Raw genomic sequence first — 26,747 nt, 5'->3', positions numbered from 1 at the left:
GTACCATTGTGATAACGCAGGTACCTGCCAGAGTTCCCCTTCTTGTCTTCAAGTGTAATTTCTATAGTGATGTTCCAGTGATCCATAAAGACTCCATAAAGGGCATTTAGGCCCCCATTTACAATCCAGCACTACCAGAAAAACAATTTTGATATATTTCTCTTAACCAAGATATATTTAAAACATCATTCATTTTAAACTCTAAATGGCATTGTTTTCTCTATACTTTCATTATATCCTTACCATTGTTCACAAGAATAATCTGATTATCACAGAGATATATTGCCCAAGTCGAGGAATATTTTCAAATATAGAAGCAAAGAAGTTTTCAACCAATGTTTTTAGCGGAATGTCCATTGTTTTTAATTAAGGTCAGTTCCTAAGTAACATGTAAATTTATTCAATCTAATATTGATGAAGTTAGATAACAACATAGTGATTAATTATGCAGTATTTCTACAAAGATTCCAAGGTAGATTGTGCTATTGTATAAAATAATTGATCATATAGAATATGGGAAGGAAAATAATTTATTTTAGTCCTAATATTACAGGATTTTTAAAATTACGGACTCTTGAAATCATTACTTTTATTAAGTAGACTGTATCTTATCTTTCATTCACCTTAAAATACCAATAGGAAGTTGGCACTAAATTTATATAAACTCTTTTTTTAAATTTTTTTGTCTTTTGTCTTTTGAGGGCCACACCTGCAGCATATGGAGGTTCCCAGGCTAGGGGTCTAATTGGAGCTATAGCTGCCAGCCTATGCCACAGCCATAGCAATGCCAGTTCTAAGCAGTGTCTATGACCTACACCACAGCTCATGGCAACGCCAGATTCTTAACCCACTGAACGAAGCCAGGGGTTGAACCCGCAACCTCATGGTTCCTAGTCGTACTCATTTCTGCTGCGCCATGACGGGAACTCATATATGAACTCTTGTATGTAACTTTATTGATATATAAAAGTGTATTATGATTGTCACAAGTAATGGTAAGTTATATTTTAGATATGTCAAAATACATTTTATCCTATTAAAATTACCACAAAGGGTAATAACCAAATTCAACGAAGGTTTTAAGAGAAGTAGAAAATGTGCTTGGATCTCAGAAATTATTGTATTTTAAGGAAGCAAGACAGATAGAGATGTGGAAGGAATGTGAGAACATATAAATATTTCTGTTCATAGAACTCTTATGCCCAAACAAGACACATCTTTTTAAATCCAAAATGTTTTTTCCCTGAATCCTCATCCTTCACCAACCTATACTAAAGCACCTAAAAGTAATAATTGTCATTAATTTATGCAATATTTTCTAGCTCCAAAGTACCTTTCAAAAGATAATAATAATATCTCTATGAGAAAGGTTTTCATACATATTTTAGGATCAAGAAATGAACTGACTACTATATACTATATACCAGCCTCCATGTTAGTCCTTTTAAATACCTTACCATTAATATTCTCAATATTTCAGAGAATGTGAGTAACTTACCTAAGCATGCCACTTTGCATTACACCATAATGACTCTTTTGAAAAGTGATGATTCCTTTTAAATGATTTAGTACAAATGTTTCCCTTTAACTTATTATTTGACAAATAGTATATTTCTTCTGAATTGATATACTGTGACTGAAGGAAATATCCATAGATCCTTCTATTCTATTGAATTCTACTAAATAACTGGAATAATTATGTTAACAATGGGACTGCTTTAAAAATCCTGATCCGTAGAGAAAAACACAATAATCAGATATTGGAATTACAATGCAAATCCATAGTTAGTTTAGAATGAATTTTGAAGATGATATATATTACTGTGAAAAATATTTCACTTTATACTCTGTCTTCCTGTTAAAGAAAAAAGGTTCTAGAGCATATTATTTAGGAATGCAAACCAATTTAAAAAAATAAGTCAACTAATCTTCAATAAGTATTTAGAAGAATAATTACCATAGAGGTGCAATTTTACATTTAAATGGCTACCACATACTTAACCCACTCCTTTTTTAAGCACAAATTCAAAGACCTATAAAACTACATTATATCACTTTTTGACATTTTGTATCACGTGAATTATGAGGTTCAGTTCGCACTGTAGCAACATTGTGTTGCTATTGTAGTAGGCCACATCTTTTATATTTAAAAATTTATGCAAATAAGATACTTCCCACAAATAAGTAACAAATAAGTAACAACAGCAACTAAGAAAAAACATAAATATCCTTTCCTTCATAACTCGACTGTGGATTATATTGTGGTATCATAACGTGGAAGTATAAATAATTAATCTAATCTACCCAGGATGTCTTTGGAATTGTTTTGGTTCTATTTTCCTGAGGGTGTGACACATCATTAAGATAACAATTAAATCAATGAAGTGGATTTCTTTTAATCTATGTGCTGAAAGAAATGAACAACTGGGAATTTTTAATTTCCCTAACTGCAAAAATGTATTTATTTTTAAATTTAACAATTGTAAAGAAACTTTATGAGAATTTTACATCATTTTACTCTTTCACAACTGTTATTTGTATTGTTGTCAAAAATATTATTTCTTTCAGATCCACAGTGGTTTAGAAGAATGCATTTAGTGGATAAAATAAAACACAAAAATGTATTTGTTTTTATTATCAAATATAGTAACATATTTTCACTGAATATTCAAGTAGTTCTTGTAGTTTAATAATGTAAAATAAATTTTGACTTAGCATTTTCTTCTGTTTGAATAATTTTCCAAATATTCACTTTCTATTCTGGTGACTTATAAACCTTGATATTTAAATGATATTAGAATATAAATACTAATTAACAAAACTTTTGGAGTTTCCAGTATTTTTACCAATGAGCTTTGAAGTGATTTAGCATTTATAGGTTTAAGTTGCCGTGATTTTAATGCACAGCAGTCAGCAGTCATTAATATTAGAAATAATTTTACTGATTAATTTTGAATCATTTATATTAAAACATAATTTTAGTATCGGAGGATGTTAGAATGCTTTTAGAATATCAAAATTCGAATCCTAGTTGTATCATTGCAAAACTAATGTTTATGAATACATTGAATAAATGTACATATTCAAAATTAATAATATTATATAATCAAATATGGAACTATTAGTGTTCTTCATCCTGAAGCAGACAACTAAAAGGTTTTTCCTTATTTGTATGGAGGCTTATTTAATTAAAATCTTATATTTTTTCCTATGTTAACCACTTTCTCCTTATCAGAAAGAGCAGTACATATTTATTTTCATCATTCTTAGAATGGAGTAAATTTTGGTTACTGATAATTCAGCAAATAGAGCCAGAATTCCTCAGTGAGTTATGCCATTGTTTTCAGCAGTTCTTTCCTTCATTGCATTCCGTCCCCAGCAGAGAAAACTTCACCAACACACTTTATCTGCAGTGTCATGAAATTTATTTTTATAGTTTACATATTATATATTCCTAGCAAAGGGTTACAGAGACTTTTCTCAAGAGCAGAAAGGTACTGCTTTTGGAAATGACAAAGAGCACTCAAAGTGGAAGGAAAATACAAGCAAGAGTTGTTGATTCTCTAGTGTTCTTTTAGGGCTTTCTGGTTTGTGATATTATTGAATTGTTTGCACTTTATTTTCCAAAACCAGTTGGAGGTTTGGATTTAGGAATTTATAATCCATTGACTATTGTGCAAAAATATCAGGCTCAACAAAGTTTTAATACCTAACAAGGTGCTTTCTAATTTTTTAATGCATATTGTATTATGTAAAAGGCAATTTATGGCTGTAGTTATTGGTATATTTTAATATACTTATAATTTCAATAAGGACAAAAATTGGGGATATCTTATCAGTAATAATTGGTAAATATAATTTGTGAAAAATAAATGGTGATCATCAAAAATGACTTTGTAAGAATATTATATTCTTCACATTCATCTCGCTATCTTGAAGGAGACAGGCCAATATAATGGAACTGAGTACTGAATACTAAGAATATATTCTGGTAACCTCACTTTGAGCAATGCATTCATATTGCTTTGATTTAGTTGCTTTGTCTAAGTAGTAAGCTATAGTATTTAACGACTTGAAAGACAGGGTAGGTGTGGTGTGGTGTCTTTAATCTGCAATTGGGAAGCTGAGGGAAATTTTGAGAAATGGTAGGAGAAGTGAAGTTAATGGGACAAATTCAAGTTTGGTGTATTGAGCTCATACAAGGATAGGTACACATCCATTGTGGGCATCCATTTGAGCAAGTGATAATTTTCTGTCTGGTTGGCATATGAGGGATGGGCATGGGATACAGAACCAACCCCTGCTAACCCTTCTGAAATAATATTGAAATTTCTACTGATCTTTTAAAATTATACTCCCTTAAAAGTTCTCTAATAAATATAGCATCTATTTTTCCCTGTGAGTAAAGAAAACAAGATCCTTGGCATTTTCTTGAATTATCAAAAGTTATATCCTCAAATACACCATTTGAGACAAGACAAATTCAAGTTTATAAGGAATTTCACCTAAATGTCATATTTTGGCTATGAATTCTTTCTTTGCATTGATCAATATTTATTTGTTAATAGTTACTTTACATAATTGGCATATACTAACATCTTATCTCAGAGTACTTGTGCTTTACCAGTGCTGTGGATTTTCTTTGTAGAACAAATCATCATCATCATTTATATATATATGGGGGGTGGGTGTATATTTATATATAATGTATATGTATATATTATATATAACATATATTTTATTTCTGAGGGTTGTAAGTTTTGATGCAGAAAATCTACAAAAAAGCTTAAAGAGAGTATGAAAAAAGTCACATTACAGAATAGTCTATAAAAGTAAAAATGTAAGCTGGACTATGATATATAATGCTAACTAATGAAGAATTGTGTCCATTTTATGGGATTTGGTAATTTTAGCAAAAATGAGAGATAATTTTGGGACTCAATTTTCTCTCTGAAATGAGAGGTAATTACATTTATGACATATAAGGCTTTTTTTTCTCCCAAAGATAAATTACTTTGTGAGAAGAGAGAAACATCTTACCTGTGGATGATGGGAAGAATGTAGGAAGTACAAGACTGCATGGGGCGGTATCCGGAAATGAAAGAGGATAGTGAAATGAGACTGTACAGAACAGATGACAGGTTTATATTCAGGATGGGGTTCAATACCAGTGAATAGGGAGGGCTGTTAGAAGATGATCACAAATATGTAATTGCCTAATGATGAGATTCCAAAAACCAGGGTTATAGTTGAGATTCAGGAACCAGAAAGTCATCAGTTTAAAAATGTGGACTCAGTCATCAGAAAGCTACACTTATGCTCTTAAAAAGCTTGCACTCCACCAAGTTTTGTTGGGTCATGTAAAAAATTACATAATACTTATATAATTTATATGCATTAAATTATATATAAATTACAATATATATTTTTATATAGCATTTAAAGCACAATTAACCTTATCTGATGCATCTTGGAATCACTAGTCTTTGAGACATAAAAATCAGAAAATGTAAGTCAGTAGTAGTTAGTACAAGTTAATACAAATTAAAATCTTTATTAGAAAAAACAAATATTTCTATAAGAAGGCTCTAAGGGCATAGCAGATGTAGTTTCCTTAATATAAATTTAGTAAATTAAAAGTGAAGTAAGAAGATTATGGGGGAAATGGAAATTACATGGCAAATAATGTTCCAAATTGAACATAAATACATAAATTGGTAGTATATTTAGAATAAGGATTTAAAACACAGCTATGTCCTCAAATATCTTTTTAACACTGTCCTTATAAACCCTGTCATATCTAGAAACATGCCTGGAAATGTTCCAAGTGCTTTGCAAACATTATCTCACTTAATTCTACATCGATCCTGAGGTAGCATTATTATCTTGAGGTTTTGGTGGCTTAGAAAGGTTAAGTAACTTGCTAAAAATCACACTCCCCATTATTAGAAAGTTATTTAGAGAGTTCTAACTTAGAACAAAACAGTTTCTCTAGGTTACATATTCTTTTAAAATTTCTGGTGCTTCTCAGCTGCTTGGCAGAATATCACAGCTCATCTTTAACCTGGCAGAATTCACAGCCTTGCTTTTAATTAGCTAATTATAAACTTTGGTTATCTAAATTAGCTTTTCTCACTCCTTAGGGGTGTGGAACCCAGAGACTCTGCTCTTGGGAACACCCTGGTCTTGGCTGAAACCAACTTATGTAAAACCCATGATGTCTGATCCGGGTCCTTCATCCTTGATTTCTTGACAATGAAGGTAAATTTAGTCAGGGACTAGATACATGGATTACATAGTATTCAGTTTGTCATTTCCCACTATCCGGTTTCATCTTCTGCAAAACACTGGATTGAATATAAGAACTGGTTATTTTATTTAATACATTGAGATAAATTAACTACTAACTTTTACTGAGCAGCAGTAGATTAGTTTTCAAAGCACAGATTCTGAAGCCAGAATGCTTGAGTTCAAATCTCAGTTCTGCCAGTTTCTACCTGTATAACATTGGGCAAACCAGTTAAAATGTTAGTGCCTCTGTTTCCTGAAGTCTCTAGAATTGGGAGAAGAATAGTTAATTTTTGATAGGATTCTATTTGTGAGAATTCAATGTTGACACATGCAAAGTGCTTTAAGCAGGGTGTGGCATATAGGAAGCATTGTAACAAGCATTTTTTATTTTATTAATACTACTTGAATGATAGTAATAGTAGAAGTAATAGTGGTGGTTTCTTATTGGAATACATGCTTCGCAGAAACTACTGATAAGCTTTGGCAAAAACCTTTTACTTGTTTCTCAAAAGTAAGCCCTATTACACACCATAATTTCAAACATAATGATATGCTTTATATACAATATTTTAATGACAGCCGTAATAGACTTCCAATCCTTTTTTTTTTATTCCAGCACATGCTCTAGAAATATAGATAGAAGGAAATATGATAATAAAAATAGTTTAAACTTTTTTTAGATAAAGCTCACAATTATCTGGAACTCTCCTTGGCCTCATAGTTTCTTGTGTTTTGGGTAATTTAGCACATTTTCACATCTCAGTACAGCTACTTTCTCCAGTCCTGTTACCATCTGCTTCCTTTGGTAGATAATAAGATTACTTGCTCTGTCTGTACAGCTACAACTATACACCCCCCAAATCTCAGTGGCTTAACTTAATGGAGGTTTATTTGTGATCAAGCTAGATTGCCCAACATGGGTTAGAAGAAGAATCTGTTCATTTTCACCGTTCAGGGATCCAGACTCCTGAGACCCCACTTCAGCTATACTTCCATGCTTTCACTCTCATCCCAGTGGAGGGAAGAGGTTACCAAGCAAGAGATGTTCTAAAGCTTCTGACAAAAAGAAACTCACATCACTGCTACTCACATTTCTTCAGCCAAAGCAAATCACATAGTTATACTTTACTTCAAAGAAAGAAAAGGAGTGCAGTGCAATTCTCTCTTTGAAGAGGATTTTTGGAAATAACTCTCATAACCTTCAAATTGAGAACTAACTTCTCTTTTACAACTGTGATCTTCATTGCATAGCCACTGGCCTTTAAATTTAGTTTACTCATCAAATTAATATATGCTATGAACCATTAACATATACAAACTCTTGATTTGAATATGGAATTTTTTTCTTAACATTCGGTTGCTTTATTAAACATGCTTTACGTTCAGAAATATGCAAATATGAATGAAGAATGGAAATTATCCAAAAGAATTTGGTGCTGGCAGAGAGCCTCTTAGCACTGTGAATGAATATGGGAAACTATGCACCCCCCCAACCACCACCTCCATTGCTTAAAATATGTGTATAATTTCCATAGATATTTTGGATTATTTTTATTGAAATGGTTTAAATGGTTATAGACTTAGAGTTATTATGAAGAAGAAAATGAACTAATTATTCCCAAAGAGTTAAAGTGAGGATAAATTGCATCAAATTTAGGTGATGATCTACCTTTCATCCTTGTAAAATGAAGAATCATAAGCTATGCACCTTTTAACTGAATCTCTTCATGGAAAATGAATAGGGCATGGCAGAGTCAATCTGTTAATTTCAGCTATATTAACCAGCCATGAGAATTCCTGCACAGTCTCTCAGAGTCAATATAAATCAGGACGATGACCTTAATGAACAGATTGTCCATCAGTTAGTGGGGTTTGCTGAAGTGTAAAGGCAAAGTTTTTGTTTTGTGTGTTTAGAAAGTAATTATTTTTCCAATGTATCTCATTATATCATTTGATAATGTATTTAAAGACATATTGTAAATTTTCTTAACAAACATTCTCTTAGTAAATTCTCTTAGGAAAGAGAGTACAACTACAAGCCAAGAACCACTAGCTGTTGATGAGAAAGAAAGTACAAAGCCAGGCAAGGGTTCACAACTTAAATACTAAATGAGAATTTTAGCTTTAGTCTTTAGATTTATAAAATAATTTTAAAGTAATATTAAATAAAAAAGAATCATTCTATTGTGACAACAAATTTTCAAATATTTTAAAATTTTGATTTCAAATGTTGTACCATATACCTACTATACCACAAATATTTATGTGAAAGATAACACTGTGTTTAAAAAATAATCTCTAAAAGCCATCATTTATTTTTCAAGGCAATTGAAGGGCCAGTTTTTAAACTTCTAACTATATGGTCTAAAATGTAAATCATTATCATCTCTATTCTGAAGTATTACCCAGACTTTATAAGTGGTCTCTTTATTTCTACCATTTTATTTTTATTTTTTTATTTTCAACATTGCAGCCATCATGTTTCTGGTAAAATGTAAGTCAGAACTGAGTATTTAGAAAATAAACTGTTTTTCAGTTTGGCATAAAGGGTTAAGTATGGACAATGAAAATAAATTTTCTAGGTTTGAATTCCAGCTTTGTTATTCAGGAGCTGTATGGATTCAGGCAAGGTTTTTAAGCTCTCTGTGCTTTGGTTTCCTCATCTGACAAATGAGATTAATATTTATAATTCTCAGGATTACTGCGAGTTGATATCTGTAAACATTTAGAATAGTGGCTGGTATGTACTATGTCAACAACTAGACTTAGCACCCATGATTACATAATACTCAAAAAACCAGATAAGGGTCCTTTAGCTTTTTGTAATATTAACAGTAATTGTATTTTAGTATCTCTGCTTTTACATCAGTGTATAAATTAACACATTTTTGTGATGATTCTTTTTGATGAATGTCTTATGAAAGCATCAAAGCATCATCATTCCTTCTTTGGTTTTTAATTAGGACTTTTTTTTTTTTTTTGCAATGGCAAATGAGAGCAAGTACAATCTACAAATCCAAGTAAATTATTCTTTAATAAGTATTTTAGGTCTATTAACTTTCTTTTGGCCTTATTCATATATTATGATAATTAAATTTTAAAAGTTATTTTAAGAATAACTAATGTTAACCATTTTTATCAAAGTAATCTTTGATGTATAGAAAGAGTTAATTATTGTGTTGCCACTTTGAGTATGATTGTATTTGGAATTTTGTTTATTTCAAATAAAAGCTCTAAATACCAATTCAAACATGAACATATCACATTTCCAAATATTACGTTTGGGGATGTATAGATAGCCTGTGGAGGGTTTTCTATTTGAAAGACACACAATATGATTACTTGGTTTTAAGCTATTATTTCATGGAAGTTGGAGAATGATTTTATTACATGACACTTCTGCATTTACATTTACAAGGTTTTGGTTTGTGAGTTGTTCTTATATGCTACCTGAAAGCAAGGAAGATATAAAGATACTGAAGATGAGGGGATTGGGCTTAAAAAAAATAATAGATCGAGAGGACACATAACAACTTGGTGAAATACCACATTAGTAGAGAGTAAGCAATTTCATCAGGGGGTTAACAGTTTGTTTAGAGAATGATAAAAATGCTCAGAATTGGAATGAAGAAAATGAGGCATTTTTATGACAGGTCTCTAGATAAACATCTCAGGATTTTAGGTTTTGTGTCAATCAAGGTATGTAGATACACTTTGTAAACTGCAGAGTGTGAAGCATTATTATGATTAGTACAAACATTACTAATATTAAATTTCCCTTGAAATTAATACTGTTTATCCATGCTGGTGTTTCTTTTTTTATGTTGACAATTTTCTTAATCTTGCAGTATTTGAACAATTCGCAACCAATAGAGAATATTCATTTGCCAAAATGTGAAAACAAAATAGATCAATTGAATGTACCATCAGTATAACATCAATATGTACCTATTTATCTACCTCTGAATTTCTTCAGGATGTTAAATTATTAAGAATTTCATTTATGTTCATCAATTTATACCATCTCCATTCATGTACTTAACAAGTTAGAAATATATGATGTGTGTATGGAAATAAAGACTTACAAATATGAATTTTAAAAATAGAAAGGCTCTGTTAACATTTTTAATATTAAATTACCAACCACTAAGTATAAATTAAAATATGCATATAATGGTAGAATGACACTATTGTTAATTCACATCACTTGGAAATGATTCTAGAAATCTGTAATCATACTAAGATGATGTTGTTTGAGCAATGATCACACTATAAAACTTTATACATCAGATATTGCAGCACTCACAATTTTATTGTAAGGCATAATATTGACCCAACGTCATCTAGACAGGTCATTTAATGAATATCACAGCGTGTAAATAGACATGTCAGGTTCAAAAAAAGTATTAGGCTAAAATGAGGTCAACATAGGTTGATTCTCTGAACTGTATGGGCAGCTGAGCCCTCTCTAAATTCCAAAGCTAAGTCCAGCAGCGAGCAGAGCAGCTCAGGTTGCTATAAAAGGAACAGCTGTGGCAGTAACTGGGCAATTCCTGCTTCAGCATTACTTGAGAAGAAGGGCAGCATGTTGCTTATCTAAAGAGCTATAAAGAATATGTCTAAACAAATTTTTTAATAAAAAATTCAACTTCTAGAGAAATGTGGGTTTTTTGCTTTGTTTTGTTTTTTGGAGTACTGCATTATCCTCCATGTGGTACACAGAAATTATAATTATTAGACACAGATTCATAATGTTTAAAAGGATATAGCATTGTGTTTAGTTTTACTAACAGCATATATAACAAGAATTTTTAATGTCCTTAATGTTAAAGAACTCCTAAAAAACAATTGTGTGACAAATATTTTCTCTTAGTTTGTAGTTGGCTTTTCAATTTCTTCATGGTTCCTTATGATGAGCATAAGTTTTTAATTATAACATAGTCAAATTTAAATTTGTCATGGTTAGCACTATTTTGTGACTTACTTAAGAAGTTTCAGTTGTTAGACATTTTTCTCTAATAGTTTCTCTATTTTGTTTTTCACAATTAAGACTTTAATCCCCTTTTAATTGATCTTTTGCTTATGATGGGAAGTAAGACTGTAATTTTAGTCCTTAGCACATGGGTAACCACTTGTCTCAGACTTAATTTGTGAATAGTTCCCCTTTCTCCAAGATACTGAAGGGCAAATTCTGGTATATTGTCCAGTTGTACTTAAGAGTGTGCTTCTCTTTGGACTCTATTCTGGTCTGTTGGTCAGTATAGTTATTGTTTCCCAAATATTACAAGCTTTAATCAGCATAGTTTCATAGGAACTCTTTATGCCTTTCAAGGTAGGATGCTTGTAAGAATAAACATCATCCCCTTGCATATTAAAGCGTATTTCTTCTTTGGGAGTGCCTTGGCCATTCTTTGAGAAGGTTCTGCTCCATTTTCTGTCAGCTGTGTGGGAACGCAGGGTAGATGGTATGTGACTGCATCCTCAGAGACCTTCCCAACCCTTTGGGACAACAGCAATGCCTCAAAAATTTTCAGTAAAGTTCTTATGTAGTTGGAGCACATAGTAAGCCATGAAAAGGGATGTCCACGGTTCAACTGGTGTCATTTAACATTGTCTTTTTGAACAATACACATAAAGAATTAACAGTGACATTATAAATATGTTGGCTTTTAATTTTTAAAAGCATCCACTTAGTCTACCTACTTTAAATCATCTGCATATGGGAATTCCCGTCATGGCACAGTGGAAGCGAATCCAACTAGGAACCATGAAGTTGCAGGTTTGATCCCTGGCCTCACTCAGTGGGTTAAGGATTCTGCATTGCCATGAGCTGTGGCTTGGGCTGGCAGCTGTAGTTCTGATGGACCCCTAGTCAGGGAACCTTCATATGCTGTGGGCGTGGCCCTAAAAAGACAAACAAAAAAAAAAAGAAATATGTCATCTGCATATCATTATTTATAATTGTAGTCTGAATCTTTTAAATAGCAAATAAGCTTATATCCACAATATTATAGAATCACAATTCTCTCAATACAAACTATTCCCTCCTCTATTTTTCACACTATCTTAACAATGGATATTGGTAGGTTGAATTTTCTGGTAACTAGAAAGAAGCTACATGATCTTTCCTGGTACACCAGCATGTATATCCGAGTGAAGGTTAAGGTTAACTTAATTTCTCACTTCAGTTGAAAATCAATTCTTCTACCCTTTTGTCATAATCCTATCAACTACATAGAGAAGCTGTTCTATTGTTGAGTTATATTTGAATTTGCACAGGGAATTAAATTTTGGCTTTCAGAAACTGGAAGGTTTTATATGACGACAGGACCTTTTTTGTCCGTATTTACCGTAATAAGTAGTGACCCTGGAGAACTAAGGGGTTTTTCATAAGGGGCTTTTGCTAAGAATAAAGGGCAGTCAGAGGAGGAAGGTGGGAGTATATGGTTTTTCTGCTGCTGGGAAATGGTGTACAAAAGGCATTACTACACTCACACAGATAGAAATAATGCACTTTTAAAGGGCATTTAAACTGTAGGTGTTAGTAACAAAAATAATCACTTAAATTTATCTGATAATTTTTCTTGAACAGCCAAATTTTTTTCCATTGAAGGGAAAATATGTTCCTTAGTAAATGATAAAATAGTTAGAATATAGTTGTGATAATTTTCCTTACCAATTTGCTGAGCTAGGGTTTTAAGTTAGTTTATTTGCTGAAATTTAATCTACTAAGAAAATAAATCAGATGACATGGACCCTTTATAGAATGTAATGTGAGTATACCATCTAATTATGTGAAGGGGCAGAGTTCTGTTTCATTTATTGAGGCTCACATCTCAGAGTCTGCCTTCAAGTTCAATGAACAGAGCGATGATAGACTGAAACACAAGGATGTAACAAAGAGCAAATGAGTATGGGTTATAAATTATACACCTAGCCCCATCTTAGTCGCCAGATCAATATTGTCCTTGATTTGGGGAGCATCATAGAGGCTGCTCAGTTAACCATGTGAAAATTCCTCTCTTTATTTAATTTTGAGCTTTTCTTTGCTTGTGCACCACTATATCCCTGATCTTGCTCCTGTACTTTGAAACCCTTTCCTCCAAATGTGCCCTTCTTAATGATTATGAATTTCTTTTTACTCCTTATTTTGTACCCACTTGATTTGGCCCTCTCAACACTAGTTTGCCCTTTTTATTACTGCCACTATTGTTGCTACTGGAAACTTAAAAAACCATCTAGTTTAGGAGTCCTTTGCTACTTCAGTCCAGAATACACACTTTTCTCTCAAATGTTTATAACACACTTTCTCTCAAATGAACACAGTTTTTCTCAAATGCTAATAACTGTATAGATTATGCTGCCAAACAAAGGCATTGATTTTCTCAACACATTGCCTAACCGTAGCTGGTCATTGGGCAGCTACACACATCAATGCCTCACCTCCATTTCAAAAACCCAAGCCATGAAGCCTCCCTTACCCTGTTGATTGTCAAAGCTCTTTATTCATCCTAAACAGCCTCCCTATAGCATGCATACTTAGTGGTGTTGGCCTCTTGTGGCAGTTTGAAGTCCTCAAAGTATCTTATTATTCCCAGTGAAGAGAATAGCTGTATGGCTGGTAATTGAAACTCAGAATGGATTCGGTATAGAAATAAGTTGTGACACTGGTTAGTTCTGCATCATCATTAAGCTGTGTATGGTGTGGTATTAAAACACAGATTCACAGGATACTTACTTGGTTTCTCTGCCAGGCACTGTGATAGTTTCTGTGCAAAAGGGATTTCATTATCTTCCACAGCAGTTAGATACTGCTAAGGTACCAATTTTGTAGCAGCAGATCTGAGTCTGAAAGAGGTTAAAAAAAAAAAAATGATCCAAGGTACAAGAAAGTGGCTATCAGACTGCACAGCCCAATGGATGTTGACCCAATTTGAACATCAAATCGTTTTGCAAGATTTGAAAATCACTATGACTTTACTTGTACATACCACTGAATAGATGTTCAATACTTTGTCTTGTGCTCTTTTAATCTTGTGCTCTTATAAAATATTAAGATGCATAAGATAGTACTCATTAGTATTACTATCAGTATTTTGGTGACTTGTATAAACTAGGTTTTGGGGAGGATAAGCTAGAAAAATAATATTTTATCATGCATGTATCTTCTTTGGAATTATGTGTCTCTAGTTTTAAATACATAACTTATGAAGAAACTTTGGGAAAATAGACAATTTCACTTGAAACTGCCTATATATATTTTTTCTCATAAATTTAACTGTGGCTTGCCCTTCATCAATCTTCTGAACACAATCTGTACTGCATTCTAATGCACCCAGGATAAGACCAGCAATTAGATTGGCTGGCCTTGTTACAGATTTATACCTTGAGCTAGTTAATACAGAACTTAAAACAATCTTTCATTAGTATTAGGAATGATGAGTATATCAAAGATCTTTAAGTTATTGAATATTATATGCTGTAAGGAAAGATTAATTTGATTTCAAATGTTTATTGATGATAATTTCAGTATTTAAAAATAATTTTTTTTCTTAAGGGCATATGAGGTTTCCAGGCTAGGGGTCTAATCAGAGCTACAGCTGCTGGCCTATGCCATGGCCACAGCAATGCCAGATCCAAGCCGAGCGCTCTACGACCTACACCGCAGCTGTTGGCAATGCCAGATCCTTAACCCACTGAGCGAGGCCAGGGATTGAACCTGAAACCTCATGGTTCCTAGTCGGATTCATTTCCACTGTGCCACGACAGGAACTCTCAAAATCCAAATTTTTATATGTTATAAATTTCATATTATTTGTTTCATTTCTTATTTTCTGTCTTCCCTTGAGGGCAGAAGACCTAGTGATTGTTTTAAATGTTATTAAATCTCCTTTCAGCTTCTTAATACTGGCCTAGTCTAAACCTATTTCATATTATTCAATACTAGTTTATATAGTACTATTTAATTCTAGTCTATGTTCACACCTATTTTCTATATTCGTACTCTTAACTGGAGACTGTACCAGTGCACACATATGAATATGTTAGGCTGGTAGGTGCATCATGTTTATGCAGGAAGGTACACCTGCAGGAGACTGTAGTTATGGTAACCTCCATGTGCACCCATTGCCTGCTCCATTACCCTGCTTTTGATTGAATCTGTGGTGACTGGTGCTGTTTTATTCTCTTATGCTGCATTTTCTTACAACACTTTATCTTGTTCATCAGAACAGTTTTGTCTGTTTCTTGGCAATTAATGACTGTGCAGATTTGAGGTCATACCTCTTCTCCCACCAAATCCCCTCCTGCATCCTTTTTTTAGCTCATCACGTGTGACTAAGTAGATAATCTTCTGTCACATGTTCTTTCCAGTGTAATTACATTCAGAAAAGGAGTATTTAAAAATATACTTCAATTGGCAATTTGGAAAAGAAAATTATGAAGATGGAAATAAAAGTTACCTGTATTGGAGATTAATATTTTTTAGTTTAGTGTTTTGTTGTGATCATGTTTGTGTGTCTGTAAGAGAATGATGTGTGTGCAGGATGGGGGAAGGGAAGGAGAGAGGGATGAAGAGAAAGAGAGAGAGCTAGATCTGAGTACTATTTGTATAAAATAGTTTAAATTCAAACCGATATCATGTAGTGTGTGTGTGTATCTATATATATCCCAAAAGTATCTTATATTTTTTGTATTTAACCATTTGCATTGCCAGCATTTTTCCTTATCAATAGACTTCAAACATAATTTTGCAGGGATTGTATCATAGCCTATCAAAGCAATAGGGCATAAGTTATCAACTATTCTAATGTTTATGGTTCATATATTTAAAATTTTACAATATGTATTGTTACATAAATATTTAATTAGAATCTCACTTCATATTAGGAGGGTAATTTACTAGAGATAAAAGTATACCCATTAATAAAAAACACACATATATCATAATTTCTACAATTTCCTTTTAAAAAAGCCTTATAATTTGGAATTCTTTTCAGCAATTTAACTTTGCTTTTAAAATAATTATTAATATGATTATATATATGTAATATATATACATATGTGCCCATGAGGGGGAAGCTTGGATCATGTTTATGCAGGAAGGTACACCTGCAGGAGACCTTGAGGGGGAAGCTTGGTAGCTGAAAATGGCATCAAAATATTGTTTTATTATTATTGAGATGGAATAGTACCTATACTTTAAATACCTTCTTCTTTACTGAGTGAGAGTTTTCAGTACTTTCCATGTTTTATTTTTTATGTTGTCATCCAATAAATCAATCCATGTGTTTCTCCTTTGTTCTCATGCTTATAAATTTCTCCCCAATCTTAAAATTATTCACATCTTCTTATATTTTCATTTCTGTAATTTTAATTCTCAGTTAACTCTTTAATCCATCTGGAATTTATCATGATGAATATAAAGTAACTATATTTTTTCAAATCAAATTATTTTTCTTAAGAAAAAAACCTATATTTTTCTCATTGTTTTGCATGTTTCCCTTACACAGTACACAAAAACAGATGCAAATAAACACACACAACCACATCTACATTATGATCATTTTTAAGATTCCCTCTTTATTGCCTATCTTGTAGTTTTTTTAGCCTATCTTATAGTTTTTTTAAAAAATGAGATATTTAAATATTTAATAGGGATGACTTCTCATTTATGATCCTTCTCAAATTTTTTCTTGGATATTTTGTGTATTCTTTCAGAAAAAAATGTATAAGCATCATTTCGAATTTAAAATATTCAATTGTCATTTTGTCTAAGCTTGAACAAATCTTATAAATTTATTCTCAAGGAATTGACATTTATGCAATAATTAGTCTTCCCAGGTAGGAATAAGTCTCTGAGGAATTGCATAACCAGCTAAGGAATTTAATAATTGGAAGTTTTACATCTAATAGGAGAAAGAGGAAATAAATATTACTTCTGTCCTGAATGTAAAGTGAAAATGATTGAATAGTATGTACCTTATGTTTGACATGAACCCTAAATTATTAGCCAGTTTCCATTTTTTGTGGACTGTGTCTCAAATGTAAAGTGATCTTATAAAGCTGCAGGACAGATGCGTATCTTGGTAAACTGATTTTTTTGTCTTGGTTCCATTAAATATAATATAGATGAAATATTAATTCTATTTGTCCCATTCTGCTGTAAAAAAACTATGCTCTCCTGTTTTCTAATATTGATCACTTTAGCTGAACCAAAAAACATTTTATATCATAGCATTTATCGATTAGTTTTGCTGAAATGAATTTCAGTATATTCAAGTTGTAAACATTTGGTTTAGAGCCGTGGGAACAAAAAAATTGAACAAAAGTTTTCAAGGATTTATCTGGGAAAATTGGAGCAGCAGATGTCAAAGAGGTCATTTTGCCTGGCTGAGTGCTTAGGAGGAGGCTGGGAGGAGATCCCTCCTCCTGTCACAAGAAATTTCACCCCTGCCCCATTTCTGTATCCCAGAGGAATGTACTGGGCCCTTCATTTACTCAGGGCTCTCTCCTAACTTTGGGATTCTCACTTGAGAAGTTTGGTTAACATGCTATCTCTTTAAGCACAGGGCATCTGCAATTTCAGGGCTCAGGGTTCATACAGCCTACTAAATCCTAGATGAAGTGCACAGAATGTGCTGTCAGAAATTCTGGGTTTAAACAAGGACCACAACCAAAAAATAAATGAGCACAGACACCTGAGGATGGGATGCATTTGTCTGTTGAAAAAGAAGACACAAGAAAGTGTCTCTGAGTTATATCGCTGATGCATGTGGGAAGATAAGGATATATTATGTCAGAATGTTAAGTAAAACTAAATAGAAAAACACAAGTTGGTTTTTTAATCAACAACTATTTTTGCACAAATATTCATAAAGCTTACTAAATGAACCAGGTATGTTGAAATTGCTAAGCATTTAGCAGTTAACAGCCAAGTTCCTGCTTATATTCTGGGATGGGGGTGAGGTCTACAGTTTAGTCTGTTAGTAGATCTCAAAATCTATGTCATTATGAGGAGAAAAAGGTTGAATGTGTGATCAGAGAAATTCTTCTACAGGAAAAGTATGTATATTGTAACAGAAATTCCACTATGTGGAAATATTCCTAATTACAGAGATTTATATAGAGTGCTTAACTCTATATTTATATAGAGTGCCTAAATATTCCTGATCAATATGCAATAAATACTGACTTTTAAAAAATTTCTACAAGTGTGACAGAAGATTTCTGTATGTTTGTGCAAGTTTATACTTCTAAATATTTTTGTTAAATTTACCTTTTAATTTCATGGTTCTGATAGCATCAGACTTAACTAGAAAGACAATTATTTTGAAAATTCAAAGGTCTAACTGGAGTCAGTTAATAGACACCTGATATTGAAAAAAAAAAATTGTGGTTGAGGTTTGTATTTTTAGGGTTGGTACCGAAAGGATTATCTGAACACCACTTAATTCCACAGAAATTCATACATTATTTGTTAGCATAACATTTTAAAGTAGTAATATCTTTATAGTTTACAAATTATAGTCTCACTTGAGGTTGAATCTTGGAATTTTAGCTTTTACTTATAGATTCAAATGATACAGCAAAAATGTTTTCCAGAAAGTTATCAAGATTTATTCTTGTGTTAATCATGTATTGACAGCATCCTTAGTGACAATATATTTGTAAGTGTAAATAGTGCCATGGTATCAAATAATGGCATGTACTATATGAATGGAGATAAAAATATTTTAAAGAAAAAGTATATATGTAGGTCATTTGAAAGAAATATATTTTATTCAGTTATTAACTTTCTGATAAAAATTCAAGTAACCTTAGTATTTAAGTTACCATGTAAATTTAAAATATACACAGTAGTGATTGAATTATTCTTTCTGATGTGTAGTCATGTCACATTCAATTATAACATTATGAAATTTGTAATGAATACGATCATATCATTAACAAAAGCCGATAATACCTTATTGCATTTCTGTGAGTGGTAAACCTCTATTCTGTGTTAAAAAGACCATAGACGTCTGAAAGGCTTTGTAGGTTGAATGTATTACAAGTAGTTTATTTGTTGGGATCCATAGCTAAGTAAGTAGGTATTTGCCAAATGGCACTTGGGATAGATCCTAGAACTCTGGTAAAACTTCCTGGAACAAAATGGGAAATGAGGTGAAAAGTGTTTTGGGCATCAGGAACCACACGAACCAAAATGAAGAAGCAGGAAAAAGTTCAATGAACATTGTGTAGTACCTCTTAGCCATATTAAAGAAAAATTGATGGCTCAGTGGCTGTAAGGCTATGGACAAACTGAATGATGTAGAATTTGCAATTTACCTGAAGAATAAAATGGATCCTTAGGACTTTGTACCTTCAAGGCCATAAAGCTGCATATTTAAGATATAAAAAATACATAGGTAACACATCTACATACTCTTATTCCCCAAACTGAGAATTACTTGTTAAAACATAAAGACTATAAAAATTCTTATTTATTTGCCTCTTTAAGTCATGTCGCCTAATTTTTATGGCCATCTGCAGTCATGTAATAGCTTAGAAATAATTTTACAAAGTTTTATATCAATTTCGGTACTTAAAACTGATACCATTAACTCTGTGTGTATTATTTGCATTATATTTGAAGCCTCCTTTGTTTATCTTATGTATTTTCAAGTGCGATCTGGAGAGAGCTGTGTGAAAGTGAGCTGGCTTATGATTGACCAAAAAGATAACTGGCAGATATCGGCAAGTATCGTGAGATAGTTACTTCCTGGTGTTGTCTTTTAAAAATATTAAGAATATGACATTACAGATATCAATGTATAATTCAGAATTTCTCCCTTAAGGAGAGAGGAGATAGAATATTGAGAGATGTCTGGGTGAATCTTTCCTCCTATTTGGGACCATTTCTGATTCTAGCCTTTGCCTCCAATCAACTTTCTGACACAGATCTTATTTTCAAAATCCTAAATACCTAAATAGCAGTCCATCAGGGGAATGCATGGCCTCATTGCTTTCCAGTATTTAAAGTTAAGGTTTCCTCCATTTCCTGATAGAGGATGCTGTAGGCATACATCTCTTGAGACTTGTTCAGAATGCAATCAGGCATGTCTTGATTTGTGTAGGCAAATCTCTGCAATTGCTTTATTATTTCATTTAGAATGAGAATCTGCCCCAAATGAATAGATACACTAGGATCTGCCCTTACTTGGGAATTTATTTTTCACATGTTTAAACATGATGGTATATATACATTATTATTTTTGTAGAATAATGCATTTTGCATGAAGTATTTATTTCCATTTTATATGAAAAAATTGCTTTCAAACTTGATAAGAGCATGTGACTTTTTTCAACAAAATATTTTATATAGAAGTGGAGAAGTACTACATTAAATATTAAATTTATTTCTTAATAAACACACATTTACTATCAACCTGAGATATCATATGGAATGTTGAAAATACAAAGGTTGAAAATAACTAAAATTCCAAAGATTAATAGCTACATGATAAGGAATCCCAAAATATAAAAAGCTATTGTTAAATCTGCTAACTGGGGACTGTAAAAAGCTATCTCACCAGTTTTATAAATTTATTTCTAGCTCATATAATCAGAGTTCTTAAATTACATTTATCTTTGCATATAGGCAAAACACATCACAAAGGACATATGTTAAAATATTCCATCCCTTCCATGAGACAGTATTACTTCCACAAAGATTATTTATTCTGTGAATAAAGCTAAATATATCCACAAATCTTTAAAGAAAAATAGTTAACTCAGTGATCTAAGAAAATTGTTAGAACTTGAGAATGCACTTAAAAAGGAAGTCCCAAGCTATTAAAAAAAAAAAAAAAAAACTATTCCTAATTCTATACTGCTTTAGGCCTCACTTAATAAATTTGCAAGAGGAAATACATTTTTTATGTTGCTTTAATATGTTCTTAAGGGTATACAATTTTAATATGTGTTTTTCATAGTGACATATACTTTTAATAATAAAAACTAAGTATTAGTGATTCCTTTGCATTTGCAGTCTTAGATAATTAATAAACATGACAAATGTTTGATAAATAGTATCCTTTAAGATACCAAGTTTACACCAGCTTCAGAAGTTATATTTTTAAAATATACAGGCAACAGTTTATAAAATGTTCAAGTTGCTTTTAAAATTGGTTACTATATTCTCAGAAAGTGAATAATACAGTATTTGCCTCTTAGGAAAATTAAATTACTAACCAGTAATTATAGTTCTCTGAAAGTAATATTCTCAGTTGATTTGTATGAATTATCTTGGGCATTTGGGCATATAAAATGTAGTCATGTAGCTACATTGTAAAATAAAGGAAATTAAGTTCTGATAGATTGTATCTTAAATTCGTCTAGTATCTTTCTATAAAAGCACTCTTTTATTTTTCCTTCCTAACAGTCTTAAGCAGTTAAGTAGTATCACTTAACCCAGATATAGTTGTTTAAGGCACAGGAAGTTTGAAATATAGGCCAGAGATCATAAGAGCATTTATAAAGCTGGAATTAAAATCAATGCTTGATAAATCTTAGTGAAGCTCTACTGTGTTATCTGTATCTGCCTTTGTATTCGCTAAATTATATAGCAAAGCAATATAAATGGAATGTGCTAATCTTTAGAAGAGGAAGATTTAAAACACTTCGGCCAACACTATCCCATGTGCTTATTATAATTTTGGAAAATTTAATTCAGTGTGACATGTCACATATTAAATGATATTAAAATATATTTTAAAATATAGTATAGAAATTCAATTATTCTGTAATGTGATCAAAAGCATAAAGTATGAGAATCTCTAGATTCTATAATAAAAATATTGAAACATAATTTTTCCTTTCATAGTTGTAGGAATAATAAGAACAACAATAATAAATAATTTACCCTTTGAGGAATCATAAAGTGCAAGATACATATTTCTACTGAATCAAAATTTTCTATAGTATAATATAGCTAAAAAAGGACTAATAACTTGAAAGTATAAAGACCATTTATCTTCATATAATATTCATTAGGGAAATTTAAATTAATTAATCTATTTACTTAATGATCATGCCCATGGTATGCAGAAGTTTCTGGGCTAGGGATCAAACCTTCACCACAGCAGTGAGTGACCCAAGCCACAGCAGTGGCAATTGTAGACCCTTAACCACTAGGCCACCAGGGAACTCTGATTTAGGGAAATTTTAAAAGAATACTTTAAATGTTTAAATTTTTCTACATTTTGAATGGTTACTTACTGTTGCCAACACAAAATACCTTTCCTTCTTTCATTAATCTCCAAAAAAGTAAGTTTAAATATTATTTTTAAATGACAAGGGATTACTCACAAGTAGAAAGGTAGGAAAACTGATGAATCCCATTCTATTAGATACTTGGATTGTAAAAATACCAGTCATGCCATATAATTTAATCCTCATTTTACTAGAGCATAATTCGATTTATTCATATTGTATAGAAATAACATTAAATAGATTTATTTACTTATATGATTATCTGGAAGTAAATGTTCAATTAAGAGAAACATATCTAGTTCAAAATACCTATTTCAAAAGCCAATTTTCATACCATTGAAGCATGCCTTTGTTTTTCTTTTAGAGATAGAGATTGTACGATAATGTTTATTTTCTAAAATATTTATCAATATATTTGAGGTTGTAAGATTAATCTTATTTCAGATGGAACCTTTTGCTTTTAATTTTAAAGAATGAATCTTTCAGTGTTCCCTTAGTGGCATAGTGGGTTAAGGATCAGGCATTACCACTGCTGTGGCACTGGCTGCAGCTGAGGTGTGGGTTTTATCCCTGGCCCTGGAACTTCCTTCCATATGCTGTAGGTATGCCAAAAAAAAAAAAAACAAACAAAAAAAACAAAAAACAAAAAACGAAAAAAAGGATCTTTAAGCAGATTTCTTCCTATGTAAAACATGACTTCCAGGCAGGAGTTTTGAAGCTTGCATGGGAATTAGATGAATTTTCCTTCCAATAATGCATTATTAAGTGGAAAAGTGCAATGAAAATTTGGGTGAATATGCCCAGATCTAAATTCCATATAAAATTTTAGAAATATTTTATTATAATTACAGAGGATAATTGTTTTGGCAGTCATTTTACTTTTTTGGAAAAGAAGTAAATAAAAAAATGGGTATATGTTTACGTGTAAAAAGTATAATAATTTATGCAATACTGATTTTTCATATGACATCTTCTAATAATAAAAGCAGCTAACATTTGGGAGCAGCTCTGAGTGTTAAAGCCTTTAGGCATTATTTCCCTTTGGATTTACAATAGCTTTGCAATGGAGAGGTAAGTCATTCTAGTAAACTGATAGAGAGCAGAACTGGAATTCAAATCCAAATCAGACTAACGCTAAAATGCATACCTTCAATTGGTGTGCTGTTCTTCCCTTATTAATTTTATTTCATAATTAAAAACCTTAGGAGTTCCCTTGTGGCATGGGGTTAAGTGTCTGGTGGTGTCCCTGAAGCAGCACAGGTCGCTGCTATGATGCAGGTTTATCCCTAACTTGGAATTTCCAAATGCTATAGACATGGCCAAAAAAAAAAAAAAAAAAAAAAAAGAAATTAAAAACTTTAAATCTAGAGTTCTCACCGTGCCTAAGCAGATTAAGAACCCAGCTAGTATTCATGAGGATTCAGTCCCTGGGCTTGCTCAGTGGGTTAAGGATCTGGCACTGCTGTGAGTTGTGGTATAGGTTGCAGACGTGTCTCAGATCCTGCATTGCTGTGGCTGAGGTGTGGGCTGGCAGCTGCAGCTCTGATTCTACCTCTATCTAGCCTGGGAAATTCCATGTACTGTGAATGTAGCCCTATAAAGCAAAAATAAAAAATAAAATACAAAAACTTAAAATCTATTTCCAAAGTTTAATTTATCAATAATATTTTATTTTACATTTAATACTATTCAGTACCTTTCTTTGAAAGATAATACTCTATCTTCATAATGATTTTTATTTTTTTTTCCATTATAGCTGGTTTACAGTGTTCTGTCAATTTTCTACTGTTACAGCATGGTGACCCAGTTACACATACATGTATACATTCTTGTTTTCACATTATCATGCTCCATCATAAGTGACCAGACATAGTTCCCAGTGCTACACAGCAGGATCTCATTGCCAATCCACTCCAAAGGCAACAGTTTGCATTATCAACCCCAAGCACCCATCCCTCCCACCCCCTCCCACTCCCCACTAGCAACCACAAGTCTATAATGCCCTATCTTAATACAAGGGTAGCATTTGCTAATTATAAAGTATACAAAAAATGAAAATCATATAAGAAAAAAATTACCTGTAGTCATACTACCTAAAGCTTATTACTCATTAACCACAGATTCCTTGGATTCTTTTCCTATGATCGGTACATATAGGCACATACCAGGCCCATGGAGGCACAAAGTTTAAGTTCCCTCCATCATTGAGCTTGGAACCTAAATAGTGAACCTAAGATTGAATGAACATTTTTGATTATTACATGGGGTGATAATGTTAACTGTAATGCTTATAAGTTGATTTTTCTTAAAAGAAGAATAGAAAATTGTATCATTTTCTATATCATCATTTTTTACATTATTTATAATACATATATAGTACATTTTAACATTTAGTCTCATTTTTTTTACCATTTATTTTCTATTTCAAGAAATATAATTCAGATAACCTTAAAAAAATTTTTTTTTGGTCTTTTGTCCTTTTAGGTCTGCTACCACAGCATATGGAGGTTCCCAGGCCAGGAGTCCAATCGGAGCTGCAGCCACTGGCCTATGCCAGAGACACAGGCACAGCAACGCCAGATCTGAGCTGCATCTACAACCTACACCACAGCTCATGGCAACACCGGATCCTTAACCCACTGAGCAAGTCAGGGTTTGAACCTGCAACCTCATGGTTCCTAGTTGGACTCGTTTCTGCTGCACCACAATGGGAACTCCCTCACATACACTTCCAATGCAACCTGGTTTTTCTTTTTGTATCAGTCAGCACATTCATCATTTTCCATATTTCTTACTGAAATATTAGTTACACAAAGACAAATCCCATGTCTGTCTAATTCTCTGGCATATAGCAGACACTTCATACATATTTGAAAAATAGAAGAACAAATACCATCGTTTTATTATTTATTTCTTAACTGTTGAATTGTAGTAATTATGTTTTTGTTTCATTTAAATTTGGGTCCATGTATCTATGCTTATTTTACATGATTTTTAAAATTAAGTTATCCTTTATATACCCCATTATATCAGTTTCAGGTATACAGTATTTGATGTCTTTCACATTATGGTATAATCACCACAGTAAGTCCAGTTACCATCCCCCACACCATGCATTATTGCAATAGCATTGACTATATTCCCTATGTGTATATTATATCCCATTGACTTATTTACCTTATTACTCGACGTTTGTACTTATTAATCCCCTTCACTTATTTTGACCATCCCTCCTTAATTCAATCATCATAGTAAATTAAATGTATTATCTATAAAGTAAAATTTAGGTAGGCAAAGTAATATCATACTTGAAATGTAACCAATTTATCACTCTTCATAAGGATTATAAAGAAAGATGATGAGAGATGATTTCCCTATAGGAAGCAAAATGTCTCCATATTCCTATTTTTCAATGAAAACACAAAAAAAAATTTGAAATATGATTGCTAAAAGAAATAATAATTTTCAGTGCATTGAGAAAATATTTCATCAAATAAGAGTATGATGGTAGTATTTTATTTTGGAAATATTTTTTGTCAGTATTACTCATTCAAAGAATGTGTTGATGAGCACGTTGTATTTCTTTGCCATAGAGAATTCAAAAGATGTGTTTTTTCCTGTGTTGATAATATAGTATTATTGTCACAAACTAAGAATCCTCAACAGGAAAATGGACCTACTATCTATTATCAGAAATAATAGTATGAGATCAACTACTTTAAAATTAAAACAACAGCAATGATTTTTTAAGCTGTTCCTCTGCAGTTTAATAGGCATCTATCCAAAATCAACGTATGTGGGTAAAATTATTTATTTACCTAGGAAAATATTTTTCAATTAATTTATCCCAAGTCCTTTTAGAGTAAGTTATGCTGAAGACTATTAGATGTATCCTTGGTAAAATATTGTGGTTTTTTTTTTTTTTTTCAGTGGATATTATGGTAGATTAGTAACATCTGTTTTTAAATTTTCCAAGGGAGATTTCTGTGCCCTTTTCCTGCAGTGTTGAACTTGGAGGCTTTATGTGTTTGTCTTTATGTTGGATGGAGGTGACCCAGATCTACTTTTATAGGGAAAAACAGTCTTGACTCAGACAACTCTCACTAAGACCATTCACCTGAATAAGTTGAGTGTTCAATCATGAATTTTGGCCAAGTTCATTTACATAACAGAGTTGTATTTTAATGCTATTTCCAGCTACC

At 32.1% G+C, this 26,747-nt stretch overlaps 1 protein-coding gene and 1 long non-coding RNA gene across 5 annotated transcripts in view; both read left to right on the top strand.

The window, feature by feature from the left end:
- The window catches only part of CADM2 (cell adhesion molecule 2), a 1,076,345-nt gene that overhangs the window by 173,266 nt on the left and 876,332 nt on the right, over window positions 1-26,747 (top strand). The gene's annotated exons all lie outside the window — the stretch shown is intronic.
- Window positions 19,958-26,747, top strand: part of LOC146397802 (uncharacterized) — a 339,234-nt gene continuing 332,444 nt past the window's right edge. The window contains exon 1 of the long non-coding RNA XR_014824974.1: window positions 19,958-20,028. This is a non-coding gene — a long non-coding RNA (uncharacterized LOC146397802). The remainder of the gene's footprint in view (window positions 20,029-26,747) is intronic.

The sequence above is a fragment of the Sus scrofa genome, chromosome 13, assembly GCF_054392235.1.
Source record: "Sus scrofa isolate SSC_HxYL_T2T_F1_AM1 chromosome 13, Sscrofa_HxYL_maternal_Yorkshire_Landrace_v2.0, whole genome shotgun sequence".
In the NCBI taxonomy this organism is placed as follows: domain Eukaryota; kingdom Metazoa; phylum Chordata; class Mammalia; order Artiodactyla; family Suidae; genus Sus; species Sus scrofa.
This window is presented reverse-complemented; position numbering and strand designations above follow the sequence as displayed.